Source organism: Rissa tridactyla, chromosome 25 (genome assembly GCF_028500815.1).
Source record: "Rissa tridactyla isolate bRisTri1 chromosome 25, bRisTri1.patW.cur.20221130, whole genome shotgun sequence".
Taxonomy (NCBI): domain Eukaryota; kingdom Metazoa; phylum Chordata; class Aves; order Charadriiformes; family Laridae; genus Rissa; species Rissa tridactyla.
Window position 1 is genome coordinate 1359280 of NC_071490.1, and position 14360 is coordinate 1373639.

General features: G+C 51.0%; 2 pseudogenes; one reads left to right on the forward strand and one right to left on the reverse strand.

Annotated features, from left to right (window-relative positions):
- Positions 1-3740: 3740 nt before the first annotated feature.
- On the reverse strand, positions 3741-4715 carry LOC128901385 (olfactory receptor 14A16-like; annotated as a pseudogene).
- Positions 4716-10713: 5998 nt separating this feature from the next.
- LOC128901386 (olfactory receptor 10AG1-like) lies at positions 10714-11720 on the forward strand (annotated as a pseudogene).
- The last annotated feature ends 2640 nt before the right edge of the window (positions 11721-14360 follow it).

The window sequence follows — 14360 nt, forward strand, 5'->3', positions numbered from 1 at the left end:
TCTCCCATCATCCAGAGGGATAATAAAAATGTTCCCTACTTCTTGTCAAGGGCTGGTCTTTGAAGGATGCCACTAGCAATTGGCCGCCAGGAGGACTTTGTAGCACAGATGACATCTCTCCCTCAGCAATCAGCCAGCTTCCCACCCACCACACCGGGCACTTCTTCAGCCCGGCTGGCAACAAGCTGGCTCTAAGGAGACTACAGAAGACCACGTCAAAGGCCTTGCTAAAGTCCGGGTACACAACATCCCCTTCTTTTCCCTCCCACTTGTCTTCTGCGACCCCTTTCTTGTCCTTCAAATGCCTGCAGATGGCTGCAGGAGGGCTTGTTGTATCACCTTCCCTGGTGAGGCTGACCAGTCTGTAATCGTCCCCATCCTCCTTCCTGCCTTTTTGAAAACTGTCTGCCTTCTCCAAGGCCCCAGGAGCCTCTCTGACAGCTCTGGCCTTTCCAAGGTGTTGGAAAGAGGTGTCACAATGACACTGGCCAGCCTTCTCCATCTCCCTGACACCAACAGCCTTCTCACTATGACACGCTGCCAGAGGAGTGCCCAGGACACAATTCTAACCTGTCCAGGCCCTTGGGGCCACTTCAAAAGAGAACCATAAGGGATTTCTTCCAACAAGCCCACAACTCTAATGGCATCTCTCTGCAGCTGACAGCTTTCCTAAGCTGTTTTTGTCAGTTCCTCCCGACCCCCAATCCTTTCTTCTCCTCAGGCTGGAGATGAGAGGATTGAGCAGGGGTGAGGTGTGTGTTGAAAGAGGGCTTTGTTAAACTCTCTCCGGAGGGCTGTTCTGGGCATCCCACTGACAGTGAGGAGGGTGCCGCAGAAAGGAGTGGCTCCAGGGAGATGAGAGGAGCAGGTGGAGAAGGCCTTCTGCCTGCCCCTGCTGGGCAGGAGAGCTGCCCCCAAGTGTCGCTCTGATGCACTCACAGGATACCAGCATGAACAGGAAGGGCAAGAATGGGTCTAAAAAGCAGGTTATGAAAACAAAGTCCATGAGTGTCATGGTTTCACGTCAGGAGAGTTTCAGCATTGGTGCAAACCCACCGAATCATAGACTCATAAACAGGCTTGGGTTTTAAGGGACCTTTAAAGATCATCTTGTCCAACCCCCCTTGCAGTGAACAGGGATATCTCCAATGAGACAGGTTGCTCAGAGCCCTTTCCAAGCTGACCTTGAATGTCTCCAGAGACTGGGTACATACAACCTCTCCAGGAGACCTGTTTCAGTGTTTCAGCCGCACAAGAAGAAGTGGTCCAGTCTGTGGGGAGCACAACATGTATCTGGGACAAGAAGGAAATGATTGCTGTAGATGACAGAATCCCCCTAGCCAAGGTGCAGCCGCCTTCTGGAGACAACCCTTCCAGTTCCCAAGCCTTGCAGAGAGCAGGGGGCGGCTTACAGCCCAGTACTCCTCGTAGGATGTGGCCACCAGCAGGAAACACTGCGTACACGCCAAAGGTGCAGGAAAGAGCAGTAACCATTGCTGTGAGCAGAGATTGTGCTGTCCCCAGTCGGGGGACAGTCAGGATGCTGGAGCTGGAGCAGGTTTCCAAGTTTTCCAGCAGCATCAACATGACGAGGAGGGTGTTCCCAACCCCAGTCACGGGGTAGGTCATGAGAAAGAGAGGAGGAAGAGACTTTTTCTGAAGGTTGAGGACACCTATTACTTAGGGTACTTGCTTCCCTGTTAAGTGCTTAAAAAAACCTGTGATCGACATTCAGAGAGGTGAAACATGGAGGGGGGTGTGCCTCCGGCTACATTCCTACTCCCTAGACATGCTCTGTGCTTTGTGAGAGGTGAGAAATGCCATCTTCTAGAGGGCGATGCCACTCAGGCCTGCAGAACCCTTTCTGACTGCACAGGTGAGATGCCCCACAGAGGCGCTTCTGTCACACCGTGTAATAAAAGGGACAGGCCATGAAGAGAGGGGAGGGTGAGGTGGCACACAGGCTGCTCCTGGAGACACACCCAGCACTGTCAGGGCTCTGGCAGGGCTGTTCAGAGACACGAGTCCTTCCCTGGCACGGGCAGAGCAGCAGACTCCATGGCCTCCTCTTGCCACTCCCGGAGGCTGGCAGCACCTCAGCCCCGCGCTGTGTCTCCCTGCTCGGCACCTCTCTGAGGTGCCCCACGGCGTGAGGAATGGACACAGGGACCTGGGGTCAAGGAAGCCCACCCCAGGGCTGCATTCAGGGGGTTTCCCAGGGGACGTTACTCTCCGAGTGAAGTCACCTCCAGCCACTGTCTGTCCCACAGGCCTTCATGGAGGCCCCACCAACATCTGATGGTGTTTGTGCTCACTCAGGTTAATCTCACCACATGCACATCATGCTCATGCCTGTGGTTATTATTAGCCAGCTGTGTGCCCAGGTCAAGAACAGAGAGGTTGAGGAGGAAGAAGTACATGGGGGTGTGGAGGCAGTGGTCACGGGTGATGGCGGTGATGATGAGGCCGTTGCCCAGGGGGCCGTTGCCATCTTCCTAAGTCACCGTTACGCATGATGGAGCCCTGCTTTCCTGGAAAGTGCTAAATATCTGGCTGCCAATGGGAAGCAGGGGATGAATTCCTTATTTTCCTTTGCTTGCACGCACAGCATTTGCTTTACCTGTCAAACTGTCTTTATCTCAACCCATGCGTTGTCTCACTTTTACCTTTCTGATCTTCTCCCTCATTGTACTGTGGGGGAGTGAGTGGGCGACTGTGTGGTGCTTAGCTGCTGACTGGGGTTAAACCACACCATTTACTCAACTCTGCTCCTGGCTATTTGCTGTGTGAGTGGGCTCACTGTTGTTTGTGTGGTTTTGGTATGACTGTATGTACATGCTTTGCCGGTCAATTCAAAGTGGGCTTGGAAGGAGGAGGAGGAGGACACGGGGCAATGGAGAGACGCAGGGCTGGGAATGTATGGACCACTCATGCAACCTTCCCATCAGATCAGCCACAGAGTGGGGAAAGGATGGGGCCAGTTGTGTTGCTCATGGTCGTGTAAGTGCTGCTCTTGGTGGGGTGGCTGTAAAGGTGCTGGTGCCTTTTGGAGTTGGTTTGTGTCGGGTTGGCTGTGTCCATCTTCTTTCCTTGCAGGTACCTGGATTTAGTGCTTTCCCTTTGGGTGCCTCCACTTTGGGCAATCCCTCACCTTGTGAGGCTCCAGTCACTGACCACCCAAGGCGCACACAGTCCATGCCTATCTCGCAGGCTCTCCAGGCAGCTCCAGATCCTTCTCCTGGAGTATGTCCTCTGCCCTGTCACACGCTGGGACAGTGCACTATGACAGTATCTCAGTGACCATTCACCATCTCCACCGTCAAGAGACAACAACAGATGAGTCCTAAGTCCAACCCTTATTCTCTAACAGCTTCCACTGTGACAAAGAGCTTTTTACTCGGGCCCTTTTGGGGTGAAATATCGGGGCCTGTTGTTGACATCAGCTTTGGAAGAACAGCCAAAACTTGAGGAACTGCACAGGGAAGATGTCACTGTATTAGAGAGAGGCTACAAAAGAGTCAGCTTTCAAATTGCGCTAGAAAAACATTTATACAGGTTTCAGGTGACAGAGGGAGATGGGCTCATGTCTCAGGAGAATGAGCTAAATACAAACAATTATTTAGGAATGTAATAACCATAAACAACACTACAGGAAATGCTAGCAAATAAAAAAAAAACACACAAAAAAAGAAGAAAAAACAATAAACAGAGTACAGGCCTGCATTGGGATACTGTAGATGTCATTTGTGGACAGTGATGGAAAATTTATCAACATTGACAAACATCCAATAAATGACTTTCCTAATGGACTCCTTGAGCTCCTGGTTCCTCATGCTGTAGATGAGGGGGTTCACTGCTGGAGGTACCACTGAGTACAGCACTGCCATCACCAGATCCAGCGATGGGGAGGAGATGGAGGGGGGCTTCAGGTGAGAAAATATGCCAGTACTGATAAAGAGGGAGACCACGGCCAGGTGAGGGAGGCAGGTGGAAAAGGCTTTGTGCCGTCCCTGCTCAGAGGGGATCCTCAGCACGGCCCTGAAGATCTGCACGTAGGACAGGACAATAAAAACAAAACACCCAAAAACTAACAAAGCACTTAATATAAGAAGCCCAAGTTCCCTGAGGTAGGCATCTGAGCAGGAGAGCTTGAGGATATGGGGGATTTCACAGAAGAACTGGCCCACAGCATTGCCCTGGCAGAGGGGTAGGGAAAATGTACTGGCCGTGTGCAGGAGAGCATTGAGAAACCCAGTGCCCCAGGCAGCTGCTGCCATGTGGACACAAGCTCTGCTGCCCAGGAGGGTCCCGTAGTGCAGGGGTTTGCAGATGGCAACGTAGCGGTCATAGGACATGACAGTGAGAAGATAAACCTCTGTTGCAGCACAGAAAACAAAGAAAAAGACCTGTGCGGCACATCCTGCATAGGAGATGGCCCTGGTGTCCTAGAAGGAATTGGCCATGGCTTTGGGGACAGTGGTGGAGATGGAGCCCAGGTCAAGGAGGGCGAGGTTGAGGAGGAAGAAGTACATGGGGGTGTGGAGGTGGTGGTCACAGGCTATAGCGCCGATGATGAGGCCGTTGGCCAGGAGGGCAGCCAGGTAGATGCCCAGGAAGAGCCCGAAGTGCAAGAGCTGCAGCTCCCGTGTGTCTGCCAATGCCAGGAGGAGGAACTGGGTGATGGAGCTGCTGTTGGACATTTGTTCACTCTGGGCATGGGGGACTGTTGAAAGAGGGAAAGACCTTGGCAAGTTAAGGCAGACTTCTTTGACCCCACCTCATTCTGTTTTCGAAAAGATCTCCCCAAAGGGACTTCTCTTCCTTTGGTATAATTTAATTCGGCTCCTTTTTGTGAGATCAGCTTTGTGCTACTGAGGGCACTTTCCTTGCAGGGGCAGAAATCCTTCTCATTCCCATTGCCTTTTGCCTGAACACTGCTGAGCCCTGAGGGACAAAAGTGCTCTCTGTGCCCTAGTGCAGAGTCAGGAGAGCTGCTCTGCACACCAGTGACCTGCTGGGCACCACCCAGGTCTCCTGTGCTTACACCTCTCTCCATTGGACAATGGTCCCCCTGACAATGTCCTTGAAGAAGAAAATGGACTATTGTTACTGTTTGGGGAAGGGTCCAGTTTCAAAGTCGGTTTCTCCCATCTGCTTTCTCTTTCCCTGTGCAGCGGAGCAGAGAGGGATGCAGCCGGGTGGAGTGGCTCTCTGCTGCCTGGAGCTGCCCCTGCCAGGAGCTGCTGCTCTGTGCCCACGTCTCCTCCCTGTCCCTGCTCCCAGAGCCCATCCCACGCGCTGGGGGCTCAGCTCTGCCCTGCAGACCCCTCCTGGCAGCTGGGCACTGCCCAGGGCCATCTCCCTCTTTGTGGCTCCTAAGGAGGAGATGAGAGAAAGCCCGATGCTGGAAGCAAAGGTGCTGCTGGTGCTGTGTGTAGGGAGAGGGGTGGGTGAAGGCACTTTGTGCGGTTTCTGGCAGATCTGCTGATCCTTTAGTGTAAGAGTTTAGTGATTTATTAAAACTAGACAGCTTCTTTCCCTTTTCCCTTCAGAGAAAGCTGTAGCACAGACAATGGAAAGGTCTTCATCTTTAAGGTAGACCTGCCCTGGGCTTCCTCTATAAATCCTGCCTCTGCCAGTGTTCTGGGGGTGATCTGGAGCGGTCGGCAGCCCTGACCCATGCAGCACCCTCTTGAATGCAGTAGGACCCTTCCCTGACAGCAGTTGCTCCTTCCACCCGCAGCTTTTCCCTTCAGAATCTTCATGGAGAGGTCCCTGCGCTGGACGAGAGCTGACCCTGGCAGGAGATATGTCCCTGCCCCAGCACACAGCCCCTGGGTGCAGGGACCCAGCTCGGAAGGACAGCCCTGGGCACCCCTGGCTGCACAGCCGGCTTTACACCCTGCAGACGTCCCTGGAAGAAAGGCAGCCGTCATGCCCTCTCCCTCTGACAGTGCAGCAGAGAATCCCTGCTCAGGAGCACGTCCTCCTCCTCTATGCTATGGAAACTGTGAGAGTTACTCTGACAGATCCTACGAGGGAGGAACCAGCTCTAGGAGGTCCCTCCAGGAACTGCATCTTTACTTCCCTGCAGCTTGAGACTTACCGTGTCAAGGGCTGGGAAGAATCCACCGCCAGCGAACTCTCAGCACCCTCCCGCTGCTGACTGCCTTTAACCTTGCTCTGCCTCACTCCCCTTTGGTGCCCGCAGGCAGCGCCCGCAGCCCTGCTCCTGGGCAGAGCTGTCTCTCTGCAGTGCTGCCCGCTTGCCACGAGCTCCCTCCATGCCAGGAGCCCAGCCCAGCTCAGGCACAGAGGACCAGCCCAAGGCAGCCCTTCTCTGCCCCCTCGGGGCTCCCTCCAGGTGTCTATGGGGCTCCAGGGAACCTGCTGGGAAACAGGATGAAGCAATCACTAAGCTGGGGAGAGGCTCTTCCTTCCTGCACTGTCATTTCATGTATCAGGAAAACATTGAGTCTCAAGAATCATATTTTCTCATCCCATCATTTGTCAGGACACCCAGACAGGGATAGGGAGTAATTGCCTTTATCCCTCCTGCTGAGGGAAGGAATTCAGCCGAGTCAATCAAGGCATCTCATCCCGGCTCTGTAGCCCTGGGGCCAGAAGGGGACTCAGCTCCCTCCCATGCCTGCTACAAACCCACAGGAGGTGGGATTCTTCTTGCCTCAGTTCAGGTGTGCACAAGATGAGCACCTGCAAGTGAGCTGTTTGTGTCCACTCCCTTGCTAATTGATGGAGAGTGAGGGAGTTGTTCAGGTGGGAACACCTGGTGACATTTGAGGTGACACCAGAGTTTGCCCAGGATATGTGCAGGTGACTGCAAGCCCTAATGCAGCAATGCTGAGACACAAGGCAGCATCTGGGGGCAACATCCTGGAGCCTGGTGAGGAATTTCTTTGGTAGATGGAAATGAAAGTAGATGTTACATTTTGGACAGATAAAACCTTCAATATTCCTTACATCCACAGCACCTACAGAGGTAGTCATCTGACCAAATGCAGCTAAGTCCCTCTCTTTCTCTTCTCCACCAGCTGTATTTCCTAGATCTCTGCTGACTGTAGTGGCAGGTGTCTCATGGACCTTCCCCCGTTGCTCAACCTAATTCAGGACAGCTCCTCAGTGGCCATATACGGCTTGTTGTGCCACCTGAGATGCCAGCGCCCCCCAGAACAACTGCAGGTTGCTGGCAGGGACAGCAGAGCACCTACGGGAAAGCCATTCCTGATCAGAGCAGGTGCATGACAGAGACCCCAGAGAGCATTGCAGACAGATTTGGTTCCTTTGGGCAAGCCTATGTGGCAGCCCAGGCAGGTTTGGTTTCTGTCCATCAGCAACCGAAACCCACCACTGCAGTGAGGCCCAGTCTGACCCATCTCCACCCAGTTGATGCAGAGCAGGTCATGAACAAGAAGCCCATCACACTGAGGGCTCAACTCATTTGGCTGTTCCCAGACTCTGCTGGGTCTTCTTCCAACAATCCTTTGCTGAGCCCCTCGGTGATATAACCAAGGAAGAGGCAACTGATTGTCACAGTGCTCCTCGATCACAGTATCTCCACACCCAAGGACATTTTCAGCAGCACCTTGTCCTCCTGGAGATCAACTTCCCCTCCAGCACAGCCCTTTGGGAGCAGCAAAGCCTTTTCCTGGCAGGGCTACGGAGCCCAGACCTGCTTTTCTGGCCTCTGGGTGAACAGGATTTTCACTTTTGGTGCTTTCACATTGCTGCCCTTTGTCCACTCCAGCATGTCTCTGGTCTCAAGCAAAGCATTGCACATACTGGGGCTTGGGGACTTGGTACTTAGTGACAAGGCTGAGCGTGGCCCCACTGCTCCAGCCGAAGTGATGCAGTGCACCAAAAGTGCACCAACACCCTCAGCCTGGGGCACAGAGCTGAGGAGCTGGAGTCCCATGTACTACCACAGAGTTTTGATACTGGTGGAAGAAATGGCGAGGAGTGCTGGGAAAGCTCCGGCTGCTAGTTGTAAGAGACGGACTGTAAATTCCCTGCTAAGGGGCAGAATGCCCTCCAAGCCTTCAATGGAAGGCCTCCAACACTCGCAAGGAAATAAATAATGCAGGCCTGGCCTTCAAAGAACTGATAAGGCTCACAGTTCTGGCACCGGAAAGTGTGGGAGAACCGTCTTGTGAAGACAAGATAGCTCTGCCACTCGTGTGGTGAGCTTGCTAGTTCTCAGTTCTCAAGGCCATTGTGTCTGAGACGTGACCTTTGCTTCATTATCCATGAAATACATATGAAAGCGCACACCCCTGCATATGCTAATGAAGATTATAGAGATCATGCTAAACATGTATGACTATAGTTCTCTCCCCACCCAAATGATGCTACACATCAGCCGGGAGGGGGAGACGTCTGAGATGGAACTGCCCCATAACGAGTGGGGTGGGCCGTGCTAATTCGGCAAACATAAAAGGGGAGGGAGACGAGTATGATGGGGGTGGATTTACAGAAGGTTGCTCCTACAAGACTTCCCCTGAGTTTTGGCTGGCTCAATGCTGAAACTGGGATTGGTGAACTCTTCATCTTTTCCTGCTGTCTTTTCTTATGGAGCTCCTCTATGGGATGTGCAAGAGGTTGGGTGAGTCCTTTGTGGGTGAGGATCAGAGGAGAGGCCTCTTAGTGTGCCACCCTGGTGGGAGACAAAGCACCCGCAATCAGTATAAGGAAGCGGAGAAAGGCTTATTCAAGAAACCCGAAGAATTGCCAGGTCTTATTGGGGATTTTAATGACCGTGGCACGCACTGGAAGGGGAGCACAGCAAGACGCACACTGTCCAGCAGGTGTCTAACCCTAACCCCACCCTGCCCGAACCATAACCTAACCCTGCTCTGAACATAACCCTGACCTTATCTTAATCCTAACCCTAATCACTGCCTGACCCTAGCTCTACCCCAACCCCAGGTCATAACCCTCAACTCTAACTGTAACCCGCACCCCAACCTTACCCTTACCCTAACCCTAACCAAACCCCAACCTATTTGAAATCTAACCCTAAACCACATGAACTCTAGCTCTAATTTAAGCCTGAACATGAACCTTAACTAACCCTGACCTAACACTTATCTTAACCCAACAGCACGTGTGTAATGAAATCTGTATCATCCTATCAGGCAATGATTACCATAGTAAGTTTGTCACAAAAGAAACAAACTTGAGCATAGTGGGAGCACAACTGGGATGGACAGACAAGCTGGTATCACCTTGTCAGTGCTGTCTCAAGGCCTGAGCAGTCGCCTTTCGCTTCCTCGTGATCTGGAGGCTGGAGGCACCACTGTGTGTCACCCAAGTCAGACCCTTGGGTCAGATGAACTGTTTTTCAGTTCTCATATACTGTGTTCCTTGTTTCTCCATTGACCCTGACAAGAGCTGAGTTACCTAGATATCCAGGCTGCAAACGGCATATTCCTCATGCAATGACCACTTGACCCCACCTCAAACTGAGATTCTTAAACATCTCTCAGCTGAGACCCTTCTCCATAAGAAGCCACCTGCTGTTGTGGTGCTGCTTGATTGTAGCTGACACCCTTCAGGTGTGCCCAGCAAGAAGCCCTTCTGCTCTGGGAAGGGGGGCAATGTGAAGGGAGGGCTGAGCTCCCCAGGCAGCAAGAGCACTGCTCTGCTTCTGTGAGGGCTTGCAGGGTTGGGATCAGAGCGAATGGGCCCTCGGCTGCATTTGTAAGCTGTCAGAAATCCAAGCGACAGAGCAGCAGGTTTGGGAACGCTGAATGATTCGGGACTTATTCAAAAGTTATAGATGCCTGACCTGTGCGGGAAAATTGGGTGTCATGGGGATATCACACGCTTTTAATCACTTTCTTCTCCGTATGATTGAAACCTGCATAAAGCAGTTTTCTTGCTTGCACAAAAATGTCTTTTAGCACCCTGAAAACTGGTAATTTAAGCATAACCTGCTGCTTCTCTGTCTTGTTTAAATGTGCCATGGATCCATCAGTGTCACTGGATTCTTTGGCAGAGAGAAGCCTGTGTTACTTCTGATGGGATTCACCCTTCACTAGGCAAAAACTGATGATTCAGATCTAAGATAGTCTCCCAGATCTTTGTGTGTGGATGCAGCGTCAGGGGATGAGCTCTCCCATGTGAGGAGAGCTGGGATTAATCTCTCTCACTAAGGTCTAAGAATCAAGTCATACCTTGCCTTGCTTTGGTTTGTTTGCCTCTCCTTGCCTAGCCTTGCCTTGCTTTGTCTTCCCCTTTTTCTTCCTTCCCCCCTTTTAACCCTATTCCTTCTTAATGTTCTTACATTAAATGCACCTCTTATGAGATCTGGACAAGGAACGTAAGTAAGGCTGTCCTTAAAGGCACTAGTATTTGTCTCTTTTCTTCCTTTTCTCTCATCTTTCAATAGGTACTCTATTTAATAAAATCACCTCTAAAGGAGAAAGTCAAGTTTCTTTTACCCATATGACAATAAAACCCCCAGTCATTCAGGCTCAAGGACTCTGGTCTCTCTCTTTACAAACCTCCCCTCCGCAAGCGACCCACGTTAGATTTCCAAACATTCATGCCTATCTTGGTCGAGCTCTCCTAATCCTGCAATGGCGTGTATGCTGATGTTTGTAGTCTTTCTCTAGGCTTGAAGTGTGTGTGATGGTGGACAGGCCACCAGCATCCTCTGAGAGCCTGTTGTTTGAATTGCTCTGTGCAGGAAAAATGCCCCAAAGAAAAGGCCTGGAGAATCACACCGGTGGATCTGGATTCATTCTTCTGGGATTTTCTGACCACTCCAGCCTGCAGGGCTTGTGCTTCACAGCATTCCTGGTCATCTACCTCATGGTCCTCACAGAGAACAGCCTGATTGCACTCATCACAGTGGTGGACTCAAGCCTCCACAGCCCCATGTATTTCTTCCCGAGGAACTTGTCCTTCCTGGAGATCTGCTACACATCAGTCACTCTGCCAAAAATGCTGGTGGTTTTCCTGCTGGAGGATGGCAGGACCTCCTTCCTTGGCTATGCTGCCCAGCTGTATTTCCTGGTGTTGCTGGGCAGCATTGAGTGCCTTCTCCTGGCTGTCATGGCCTATGACCGCTACATAGCCATCTGTGACCCCCTGCACTACCCCCTCATCATGAGGAGGGGTCTCTGCATCAGACCGGTGGTGGGGTCGTGGGTGGCTGTCGTACCAGTGCAAGTAGGACAGACCTACCAGGTGTTCACTTTGCCCTCTGTGCATCCCATGACCTTCATCGCTTTTTTTGTGATGTCCCCCCTCTGCTGGAGCTGGCCTGTGCAGACACATTCTGGAACCAAGTGACACTGTACACCATCATCCTGGTATTTGCAATCTTTCCCTTCTCCTTAATAGTTATTTCTTACATTAAAATTATCAGGGCAATTCTGAAAATACCTTCAGTTCTGGGCAGACACAAAGCCTTTTCCACCTGTTCCTCACACCTCGCGGTGGTGACACTCTTCTATGGCTCGGCCACAGTCGTCTACTTAAAGCAACGGTCAAGGGATTCCGTAGACACCGACAAATACCTTGCCCTGTTTTACACAATTTTTACCCCAATGTTTAACCCTGTCATCTATAGCCTGAGGAATAAGGAAGTGAGAATTGCCTTGAAGAGACTCCTACGGACAAAGTGGTACTACAGAGTATGTAAAATCCTCTCAAATAGTCCCAAAGAAGTCCCACTGGGGTACATGGTTGCCTGAAGAAAGGCATCTCATACCTGCTGAAACAAAACCATGTGTCCGGCCTGGCTTTCATCCTCCTCAAGAAGGGGAAAGGTGTCCTGAGGCATTCCTCCTATGTCGTGTCCCACCTTGATATCTTTGTACTCTAAAGCATCTTCAGCGCCTCTGAGTAGTTTAATTCAAACAGCTACTTCAAGCTGTGTCTGACCAAATAATGTTAAAGGGAAATAGTCAAAGCATGGTCAGTAGCTATTGATGCCCAGAAAGTGAGACAAGTGGTGAAGAGACGACCAGCCTCACGTTTGAGAAATCGCTTGCAAGACCCCATGGGCTATCTTCTACAGCATCCCTGCATGGAATCACCTTAAAAGTGTTCAAAGATATGAAGGGCTTCAAAGCATCTCCCCCTGCTATGATGTCTTGCTCTGAGTTGTGTAATTCTTGACTAACCTGACATAAAAATAAAAGATAAAAAGGTCACCAGGAGGACAGTCCAGCACCGGAATGGGGTCCCAGAGAATGGTGGAGTTTCTGTTTGTTGTGGTTTAACACCAGCCGGCAACTAAGCACTACACAGTCACTCACTCACTTCCCACCAGTGGGATGGGAGAGAGAATCAGAAGGGTAAAAGTGAGCAATCTCCGGGGCTGAGATCAAGCAATTTAATTGGTAAAGCAAAAGCCGCACACTTAAGCGAAGCAAAACAAGGAATAAATTCAGTACTTCCCATTGGCAGGCAGGTGTTCGGCCACCTCCAGGAAGGCAGGGCTCCATACCACGTAATGATTACTTGGGAAGACAAAATGCCGTAACTCCAAACATCCCTCCCTTCCTTCTTCTTCCCCCAGATTTATATGGTGGAGCATGATGCTACGTGGTACGGGATATCCCTTTGATCGGGGTCCACTGTCCCAGCTGTGTCCCCTCCCAACTTCTCGTGCACTCCCAGCCTACTTGCTGGTGGGGTGGTGTGAGGAGCAGAAAAGGCTATGGTGCTGTGTAAGCCCTGCTCAGCAATAGTGGAAACATCCCTGTCTTATCAACGCTGTTTCCAGCACAAATCCAAAACACAGCCCCATACCAGCTACTGTGAAGAAAATAAACTCTACCCCAGCAAAAATAAGCATTTATGTGCTGAATCTGCTTTGCCACTCTGAAACTGTCTCTGAAAAACTAGCCCAGTGGGGGTTTTTAGCCCAAATGCATATGCAGCACTGAAGTGTGTTTCCGTATTGCCCTGGTTTAGGCCGAGTTGGCCAATGACGGACGACAGATGCTCTCCCCCAGCTCTCACTCTGAGGAGAGGAAGGAAAGAAAGAGATTTATGAGTTTAGAAGGAACTAGTCTACTTTAATGAAATACTTGTAATAAAATAAAAAGGAAATAATGAAATAGATACAATATATAGAAAACTGTATCAAGCTCCCAGGATGATGTCACTGTCAGGCACTGGGGAGGGCCCAGACTGGACTCAATGACAGACAGGAACTGGATTCCAGGTCTGGAGCCAAGAACGCACAGATCGGGGTCAAAGGCAAATTAACACCGAGCATTCCGCCACCTGAGGAACCTGAACGTACACAAGTCCACATGGTGGACAGACAATTCCCTGTCCTCTCTCTGCCTAGCCGAAAAAGGTAACTTAGAGGAGAGGGGGCTGTAGGAACATGTTTCTGCCCAGCGAAGCAGGCGTGTCTCCCCACTAACTCCCCCACCTTCCCAGGTACCCTTAAAGATAAGTATGAGGCTCTGCAAGGGGAACTCAATCATGACGAGGAAGATAATTCAGTGTCCACAGAGGTGTCACCAAAGTTAAATCAGACTACACCTCCCATCAAAACATTTTCAGTTAAGGAAAAAAGACCGGTCATTGTTGTAGGTGACTCCCTACAAGGAAGGGAACGGAAGGCCCAATATGCAGAACTGACCCACTTCTCAGGGAAGTCTGCTGCCTCCCTGGGGCCCAGGTTAAAGATATAAAAAGAAAACTTCCCTCCCTGGTAAGACCCTCAGATTATTACCTACTACTAATTTTTCAGACAGGCAGAGATGATCTGTTAACAAGAAACACAAGTGCGATCAAGAGAGACTTCTGGGCCTTGGGATGACTGGTTAAAGGGTCAGGACTGCAAGTCATGTTCTCCTCGGTCCTCCCAGTCACAGGGAAGGATGAGGAAAGCAACAGGAAGAGCTGGAAGATCAATACTTGGCTCTGAGCCTGGTGCCAGTGGCAGGACTTTGTTTTTTTTGATCACGGGATGGTTTACACGACACCAGGCCTGCTCGAGACAGATGGGGTACGCCTGTCTCAAAAGGGGAAAAGTATCCTTGCACAGGAGTTGGCAGGGCTCATCAAATGGGCTTTAAACTAGATTTGAAGGGGAAAGGGGATGAATCCAGCAGCAGAGAGGCAAGGGTCTTTGATGGCTTAGAAACTATGGCTGCGCCTGGGAATGGTCAGGTAGAAGTCAAGCCTTCTTCCAGCAAAAAGGTGGCAGGACCAGTAGCCCAGCTGAAGTGCTTCTTGTCCTGGGTTGAGCAACACAGGACTAATTTATCTTCTAATGTCTGGGAAAACGTCACTCTTAGAAGATTCTAGTGTCTGAATTCGTGAAAATATTTGCTTTATAGCCAGCTAAGCTACGTGGGATTCAAGGC